Raw genomic sequence first — 10,097 nt, 5'->3', positions numbered from 1 at the left:
AACATCATATACTAGTTATTAAGCACAATTATCCCTACAATATGACATTTATAATACATCGTAATCATTATGCTATGAAGCATAAAGTAGCTATTTAACATTCTTAAAATGCCAATATAGCTTATCTAGATTGTAACGAGCATATGCACCATACCAAGAGCATATTTAGTGTTCTAATTAGCATACTAATATATTCGGTTAGCAGGCCAACAAGAATTTCTAGTTGTTGCTAGCTAGCATATCCAGGTTTCTAGCTAACATTTCTTGTTTGATAACTAGGTATCCAATATTCTAGCATTTCCAATAGGCTAACTAATATAACTAGTATATGCAAATTGGCATATCTAGTATGCCAATTGGCATTTCTAGCATGCCAATTAGCATATCCAATCACTATCAAGTTATACTATCAACCGCATCATTATGCCTTTAAGGAGTAAAATCAGATCCAAAGTATGCACTCGCACTCTAGTTAGGTGATCATTTTGTACACATAGCATACTACCACAAAGTGGGGCAAGTTGTTAAAACAATCCACTTCTTTATATTCAATGATAAAAGGCATGACACATTGTTTGTCCAACATTGATTCATGTTGCATTGTGATTGGCTACAAAAAGAGAGTGTTGCTCCAACATAACATTGGGTCTAGTCAAATGGTGTGGCCTTAGAATTCAAGGCATCCATGCCTTTCTATTATGTGTGACATGCAAGGTTGACAGGAATGCAGATTAGTTGTGCTTCTTTGGAATAGGGCATGACAAGGGAGAGCATGATGGTGCTGATGTAGTTGTAAAGAGGACATTGGCATTTGAAAAATTGAAACACTTCAAGGTGTGCAAAAGATGTGGTTGCTTACTACCAAATTAACTTGTCAAGGGGAACAATTGCAGCATATCCTTCAAAAGAAAGGGAATGTACTAGTTTGTTCTAGGAGGTTATATGAATAGGGAGGTTGAATATTGGAATTGTGATCCTATCCAAAAATCTTGTTCTTTGCATGCATTTTGAGCTTTCATTATTCCCATTGGAATTGTTGCACTAATAAAGCCCATGTACAACCTTGGGATTATCATCTCTTGGTGTCATTGTTGCCTAATGATGTTGAGGATGAAGCTGAGTTTGTAGAAGATGATGTCCTTGTAGTTGAATTAAGTGGCTATGACAAGTGTGTATAAAGGGTATCATGATGCACGAAGTAGTGCTCTATGTGTTAGTGATACCTTTGCAATAAATCTAGATGCTACACCAATGTGGAGGATGAAGATTTTTACTTGGTCAAATGCATTGCAACATAAAGAAGAAGGTTGGAAAAAGGGGTGCATCAATGAATGGGGAAATCTGATTGACCAAGGTTCTTATGTTGTGGAAGAATTGTATTATAAGCAGCAAGATGCATGTAGCTTTAAACAAGATAACAAGTGGCCCCTATCCATGTACCCTCACATCCTCTATGTTGTATTGAAATACCTAGGGAGCTCATCCCGGAAAAAGTTTAATGTAAAAAATTACCCCAAAGAGTCATGAGGAAATCTACAACAACATGCCCTATGGCATTTGAAATGTCACCATGTGGGATAGTGTCTCTTCCTTGAACTTTGAATCAATCACATGGGATTGAAGACATTCCAAATTGAGGTCTCTTGCTTTGATTTCATCATTGAAACTTAGATCTATTTCAATTCAATTTGAAAGATATAAATTAAGACTTCTTGCAATCTCTACTTTTTCCCTCCAAGTTTCTATATGACCTTCAGGCTTGGTGATTTATTCCATGTCTCTTGTCAACCTCATTTTACAGTTCTATTTCATTCCATTTGAAAGTTTGGAGGTCTTTGGTGGAAACACGTTGTTCTTTTTCTTCCCATTCAACCAACTAAAAATGGGATGCTTCCTTTTTCTTAATCTACCTCCTTTGTTTTCAGATCAATTCAAAAAGCCTCTCTAGTAGGTCAACTTAGGATATCAAGATAGAAGCAAACTTGGTTTATCAAGGTACAAGTACACCAACTAAGGTGAGATGTTGTATATGTACTCTACCACATATTTATCATATTGTACAAAATGCATCTTAAAATACTTAAATACCAACTATGATTTAGACCTTGGCTTGGATCATACATTGCCCCAATTAAAGGTCATATCTATACTCTAAAAGCTACACCAAATTACCATGTATTTGTATGAAATGAATTTAAGAATACCTTAATTACCAACTATGATTCAATCCTTGAGGTTGGATCATACATTGCCCTAAGTTTTTATTCTAAATATTAAGGAATCTGTAAGTAAATGTAGTCATCCATACAAGACTAAGCACTTTGATCAACAACCCAAGTAAACTACTTAATTCAAATTTTGCTAAATAAAAATTATCTAAATTATTCACGTTCTATAAGAAAAAAATCACCATCATTAACATGTCAACCATTCAACTTTTTAAGGTTCAAAGACTCACATATCCAAACCAATAAGACTACAGTGATTTCCTCAAATCCAATAAGAAAAACGTGTTATCTTTTGACCCAAAAAAGATCAAGCATGAAATATTTTTCCATGTGTTTTTCATAGGAGTATGAATGCAACAACTTTGTACCATATTGTATTGTTTGGAATTCCAATCATATGAATATGAATGCAACTTGTTGTAATGTACAATGTATTATCATACGTGTTTGCCATAACAACTATGATTTCAACCAAATACCAATTGAAGAATCATAGAAAGTTCCAAAACTGCAATAATGCTAAACAATAACATCCCCATCAGAAGAGGACTTCTTTCATCACAAAAGATTTAACCTTACAAAAGATCTTCCACTAAAAAAGTGAGGATGCATAGAGCTTTACATAATTTTTTTTACTAATGAGCAATAAAGAGCTTTACAAACTTCTTTGTTGTTACAAATAGTGTACTATCATCAATAAAAAGTGTAATTTATGTCATCAACAAAAAAGTGTATTCTCAAATGAGCAACCATGGTTTTTTTTTCAAAATGCTTTCAGCTAGATTTGTATTCTCTAATCAACTTCACCACATTACTTTTGTATCCCTAAACCTACTAAATATTTTTCATGTGCTAATATACTCCTTGTATATATTGTTCATATGTTGATATACCTACATCATAAGAAAACTGTGCTACTTTACTTTGTGAAGCATGTTTGTGCTCCATATGTTGTCGTGCCGCTATGCAGACACCGTGTGAAAAACTCTAGAGTACATTGTTATCCAGCTTTCTTATTGATCTAGAGAGTCAATGCCATACTAGTCATTAGTGCCAGCGTCCATAGTATGGATGGTTAAAAAATACTATATTTTTGGACAAGTTTAGACTTTTTTTGATATTTTGGATATTATTTCTTGGAAATATCCTAAAAAGATGTAGGAAACTTCTAGAATAGGGTGGCATGCAAAAAGAAAATTGCTTTTTCAACCAGTTTTGGAGATTTCATGCAAAAATAAGGATTGGTGAAATTGCGCATATCACAATCACAGTTTACAGATAGCACTCCGAAATGGGAGGATGGGTGGCCAGGAAGAATTTTGACTAGGTTTTACCCCCCTTTTGGAGCCAATGGAACTATGAGATTTGTGGTCTGAGCAACAGAGAAGAAGCTACTGTTTTGATGCACGTTTTTGGTCTACAAGGGAGCTCTATGAGATCTAATGCTTGGAGATTGCTTCTGAGTAGTTCTAGACAAGATATTTGTTTATCTTCTCAGGTTCTATCAATACATAGTGCTTTAATTCATTGTGCTTTGTCTTTATCTTGTGTACTTCTTGTCTATTCTTTTTCTTCTTTTATGTCTCTCTCCTATTCTCTACTTCCTTCTATCTCAGATCCCCCCTGGATATAACCTTTCGACTAAAACCCCTCTGACATTGGTAAACTCGATGTGGAAGATCGTTAGAAGGAAAGATAGGATGGGAGAACCTTCAAGCACAATTTCTAGTGATGTTTTGCAGCAGTTAGTGCAGAATATGAACATGTTTATGCAGGTACACCAACAAGAGGTGATGCAGGCTTATGCTCAAATAGAAACTGTTATGATGAATGCTCTACAAGTAGTTGAGTGTGAGATGCAGTTGTTCAATGGCAAGAATGTATTTGCATATGTGCTTACCTATTCTCAAAAGATGGAATTGCTTGGGGTGGCTCAACTTGCATGGAGCTAGTATTTTGTTCGGATCACTATACATGAATTGAAAGCTTGAATTATTGAATTATACATGCAAGATGTTGTGACTAGGTAGCTTTCAAGAAGACACTCAGGGAAGAATTTTACACTAAAGACACTAGTTTGATTACCCGCAAGACTTTTTCAGGAGTGGGTTCTACAACCCAATAAGGGTCTTGTGGCTATATAGAGTTATTAAGAGAATTTGAAAGTCGGTTTTTTGAGCAATTAGATCTTGCAGAACAACAAGCTCTTGCAAGTCACAAGATTGAATTGTTTCTACAAGCAGTAGATCCTGAGCTTCAAGCTAGAGGATTAGAATACAGAGACATGGCTTAAAACAACGTGGAGGCATGTTAAGGAAGCTATTACTACAGTGGTGAAAAAGCATAGAAGAAGAGAAAGATTACATGTATCTAGCTTGCCCACTATTACGGGCAAAATAGTTGATGTATCTAGTAAGCCACCTACTTCTGTGGTCAACCATATGGTTGCACTTGCTCTTCCTACTATTAGAGAAGATGTATTAGATGAATTGGTCAAAGGCATGTGGGATCTTCAGTTGAAGGTCACAAAATTGGATGAGAAAGGACAAGAGGAAAGGGGACAAGCAGCAGCCCCTAAACCAGGGAAAAGATATATGTGGTGTGATATCATGAAAGGAAGGATTGTGCTGCTTATCAAGAGGCCTTGGCACGATAGCTCATCTTTTGGGAAGATGGAAAGATCCATGCACAAGAAACAGGATAGCCTCTTTCTTTGAATTTTGGAAAGAGATGTATACAAAAGTTGTTGGAAGACTTGGCTGTCCAAAATGCTTATGCGGCTGTGCATGCTTCTACTTTTGGTCTACAGTTGAATAGAATGCCTGGCCAAGTGATGTTAAAGGCTGCAATATGGACACATGCTTTGCATGCAGCTAACCAGAGGAACGTTACTAATAGTGAAATGTCTCATGCAAGGCAAGACATTCCTAACATAATTAGTTGGGAATCACTGGTAGATGCATATTCAGTGTATACATATTTAGCAAAGGTGCAAAACACGGATGTACTTGTGGAAGAGAAATGAAAATAATGCAGGGACATCTAAAAGACTGACAAGAAGAAGTGTGGATCAGCCTAAGGCTACAAATCAACCATCTCCCGAGTATGTTATGAAATAGGCTAGTTAGGAGCAAAAACATGATAGCAAAACAAGAGGGCAAAAAGAAGGGCAAGTAGCCACAATATAAGTTGCACTCTGATATTGAGACATCCACTGATCTTAAGAAGGTTCTTGAAGGATAGATTTAAAATAGTCAAGTGGAATTCACCTTGGGAGAGGTGATTGGCATTGCCAAGCGGGAATTTTATGATGCAATCATTACATAATTAAGAGGAAGCATCAATTTCTTGGTGATACCACTAGTGCATTGTTGCAATTGGAAGAGGAAACTAGTTTTTTGGGTATTCTAGTTGAGATGTAAGTACTGGTTTATCTGTACAAGTTGCTACTAATCAGTGGACAACATGTGGAAAAGAGAAGAAAGTGGCTAAAAATACATTATCTTTATAGCAATATGCATGGTGGAGTAAGGTAGATGCAACAAAATGGGGAAGGGACTCTAAGATTTATTTCTCAAACTCATTACACAAGAAATCACTAGGCCAGGGCTACGACTGAAATGATAGTGAAAATAGGGGAGTGTGAAACTTCTTGTGTTGCTTTGCTTTAACACAGGTCTGAGATTAATGTCATTGAGCATGGATCATATGAGAATGGTGCATGGCCTGTGGGGACACTGATCATGGTTGGTGTATGAGGGCTGCAAATAATTCTTCCAGGGAGCTCTATGCTGCATGTCCTAATGTAAAAGTGATGATTCGTGATGTACAAGAAGAGCAACACTTTTTTGTGCAAGATAATTCTTCATATGCAGTGATTTGGGATAGCCCTATATTATAGGAGTGCATATGGAAACAAAGGTGCTTGATGATGGTTCTACTTATGCAAGAGTCAAAAGCAAGGATGGGAGGAAAGCAATCCAATTTCTTACTTTTTGTGTTAATCATTCTAGGAATCAAGATACGTTTCGAAAGTCTCCTTTGCCTCCAAATGCAAGGGAATTCAAAGTCCTGGATTTTCATTAAGCATTGTTGTAATGCGGGGCTACACTAGTGTTGTTTAGAGGATGTACTTGCCTCTTGATGGTATGAAGCATGTATTTACTATTGATTATTCTCAGTTTACAACAAACAATTCATGTTGGTTTAAGCCTATGGAAGCTATGTGCAAGGTTGAACGCATATCTATAAAACAAGCTACTAAAAAATTGAGAGCACTGGGGTTATTAGCTGAAAATGAAGGCATTTCAAGCATATTTTATGGGCTGAATATTAATGACACTATGACTGAAATTTCAGCAACTATACATGCAGAAAATGAGGCTGAAAATAGAGTGTTGTCAGTATGTTCTTTGGACATGTATGATGTTATAGCATTGTTTGCTCAGCAGGAAGGATTACAATGGGCTGAAGCAGTTGTGGAGACAAAGTATAAGATGGTTGACAAAAAGGTGAAACTAGTTGCTTTGCCACTTTCACCATAAAATGTGGGTCTATATGAAAAAGTGTCAAGGCAGCTAAGCTTAGGGATCCTAAAGATATAGGTCATCGATTTACATCTGAAACATTATAAGAATTGAAAGTTGGTGCAGAAGGGTTTCTTTTGCCTATTGAAAGAGATTGTTTTATGTAGATGTTGGCTAGGCATGGAAAAGCATTTGCATTTTAACCAACTGAAATAGGTTGTGTGGATCTGAATGTTTTCTCTCCTATGGTAATATTTACTGTGCCACATGTACCATGGAACTTGAGGCCTATTCGAGTGCCTAAAGATTACTTGTCAAATCTAATGGATTTGCTAAATGAAAAGATTCGCATGAAGATCTTGGAGCCCTTCAAATCGTTGGTTTACTGTGCCCAAAAAGAACGGGACTTTAAGATTTATTCAAGACATGCAGCAGGTCAATAAAGTGACCATAAGAAATGTGGGTGTAGGTCATGTGGTTGATGAAATTGCGGAGGCTTTTGCAGGCAGAGCAATCTATTCTTTGGGTGATCTTTACTCAGGGTACGATTACTTTTATCTTGAAAAATTGAGAGCACGGATATCACAACCATGAAGACTCACTTGGGGTTAGTAGGGATGTGTACTCTCTCACAAGGTGCAACAAACTCAGTGGCACACATGACAAATGCTATAAATAGGGTACTCAGGGATTTTATACCACAATTGACAATGCCCTTCTTGGATGATGTTTCAATCAAAGGGTGTGCAGTGGATGAAAAGAATGAAGAGAGACAGAATGCAATATGTATGAACGAATGTATCAAAGGCGCATAGATTCTTGGGTGCATGTGTGTTCTATTTGATATGGATTCCTAACTTTCCACATAGAGCTGATGCTCTATATTAGCTCTTGAGGAAAGGTCGGAGATTTCATGGGGAAAGGAAGCATAAAAAAGCAATGAAGAAATTAAAGCAGCTCTTGAAATCTGCTCCTACATAGAGAAAGGCTGATTATTCACATGGAAAGCCTATCATTATTACTATTCATATGAGCCCAATCAGGATTGGATGGGCAATTGGGCAAGATGATGAAGAAGGGAAAGGATATGCAATTTGCTTTGGTGCTAAAGTATTAACTGAATGACAGAGAAGGTATCCATAGGTAAAAAGAGAATTATGGGGAATTGTGACAACCCTTAAATGTGATAAGGAGTATTTTATGGGTGCTAGTGTAGTCATTGAGACTAATTGTGTGCCGGTGTCGTAGATTTTGTGTAACGGCTGCAGAACACAGAGTTCAAGTTGCAACAAGGAAAGAGGCTAACACGAAGAAATCGAATTTTTGATGCCAAAGTTCACTATATTCCTTGTCAAGTAAATTACATGAGGTTCATGTTCAGAAAAATCTGTAGTATCTCATAACTTGTTTTGCATTCAGGTGTTTGAAGACAGTTATGCCATTGGCACATAGGCTTGAAGTGTCTTGAAGAGTGCTGGAAAGAGTTCTGCTGGGTAGCAATTCTGAGCCTTTTCTCGATCTAATCATTGAGCAATCAACCTATAAGTCTACCCAACATTCAGCACCAATTCAAGGCTGTTCTCAGCATTCAAATTTCAGCAAGAGATTGCCACAGGAGAAGACAATAGCAGTGGACAGCAAAGAAGGCAAAACCTTCAATGGAATTGAAACTGAAGAGGGAAATGGGTTAAGATTATATATCTCTGTGCAAACGAAGATGATGGCGCTTGGTGGAGACTTAGAGTTAGCCATGTCCTGCCATGGGCAAATTACAGCTCCCAAGTCACAGCTTGCCTTGTTTGAACTTCAACTTGGGGTCATTCCAGAACATTGAGTAGGTCAGAAGATGCCGGCAGTGATCTTGTTGACTTGTTTTGAACAAGTTCCAGGAGTGATGCACCGGCCTTGGCATATGGAAGAGGTAGAGAGAAAAGACTCGGTTGCTGAAGTAGACTAGTGAGAGCCTTCACAAGAGATTCCTCATTCAAGTCCTGCAAGATCAAATTGTTCTGCCTGACAATGTCCCGAGCAGCTTCAGGAGCTAGATTAACCCAAAAGACTGCAAATTGCTTCCTCTGTGCACTAAAGTCATCCTTTTTAGCAGTCGTCTGTAGTCTTCATCCTCCTATCTGAGCTGCAGCATGTAGCTTATACCAAGCTCATAGACCCAAGCACGTCGCAGCTTGAAGAACTTTGATTCTGCACACAATTTCAGGTGATACAATCTGTTGATTCTTTACCTGACTGTCTAACTATGCAACTACAGCAGGTTTGACTAGAGTACTTTCTACAGGTCCAAATGAAGTAGTTGTGCCATCCTCACCAACCACAGGGGCTCTCACCTCAGATCCAATTGCCCTACTGTATGCTGGTGTAACTAGATTACTTTTGCTGGGTTGGTCAACCTCAGCACTCTTTCTTACATGATTTTTTTTTTCTTGTCATCTCCTTCCGCTGAAGATTCTTTAACTTCCACAACTTCAGGCGCTGAACTTGTTCTAAATAATGCATAGCCGACAAGGACAGCATTCACAACAAGAATTGTGGTGATTAGCATCCGGAAACGGTATCAGATAGGCCACTGTTGCACGCCTACTTCAGGAGAGGGATCAGGTGATGTAGAGAAGGTCCACAGGCCTGCTTCTTTTGAGAGAGGTGGCTCATAAAGCTTGGAAGCAGACTGTCGAACGAATTGAGAGCCAGGAAATGCCATATCTGAAAAAAGCTTGAAACTCGAAATAGATGAAGGAGAACAAGAAAGATTGTTGTTCCATACCCTTTCAGTAGATCTTTTGTTGTGGCTATGATCTTCTTCTGTCATTCGATGGAGCCCTCCCTCTTCATCAACTTCGTCTTTTCACCTGTCTTTGGTTTTAGAGCTCTGACATCAATCTTCATTACATCTCCCTAGTCATCGAAGTCACCTCCGTCATTGCAGCGTCCTCATGATCGTCGTCATCCTTCTTCTCAGACTTTTCTGCCAGTCTGCCATTGATAGCCCTTTCAAAAATATCCCCCTTTTCTTAGCTTTTTCCCTCTCCAATCTCAACATAGCATTCGTAAGGCTATTCTGAAAGTACAAAGCTTTCTATCTTTCCCTCCAACTTTCAAAACAGAAAGCCTTCTCTTTTACTACCTCAATGGTTTCTCCCATGAATCCATGGTATCAAATGCACCAATTTATAACCAACCTTTGAAATCAGATGTAGCAAAGGATTTCTGTTGTGATCCAATCGAAGCAAGGTCCATAAGTTCAGCCATGGATGACATGAACCACCAGCATCAGAAAAATAGCACGATAGCATGATCTGATTCAATGCTTCAATGACCTTTGATGTCACAA

At 37.9% G+C, this 10,097-nt stretch overlaps 1 pseudogene; it reads left to right on the top strand.

The window, feature by feature from the left end:
- Positions 1 to 757: 757 nt before the first annotated feature.
- Positions 758 to 1,561, top strand: LOC148036076 (uncharacterized; annotated as a pseudogene).
- Positions 1,562 to 10,097: the final 8,536 nt, after the last annotated feature.

Source organism: Lygodium microphyllum, chromosome 5, assembly GCF_053477565.2.
Source record: "Lygodium microphyllum isolate KBCC chromosome 5, Lygodium_microphyllum_v1.1.10, whole genome shotgun sequence".
Lineage (NCBI taxonomy): Eukaryota > Viridiplantae > Streptophyta > Polypodiopsida > Schizaeales > Lygodiaceae > Lygodium > Lygodium microphyllum.
The sequence above is the reverse complement of the archived record's forward strand: the minus strand, read 5'-3'. Positions and strand labels throughout refer to the sequence as shown.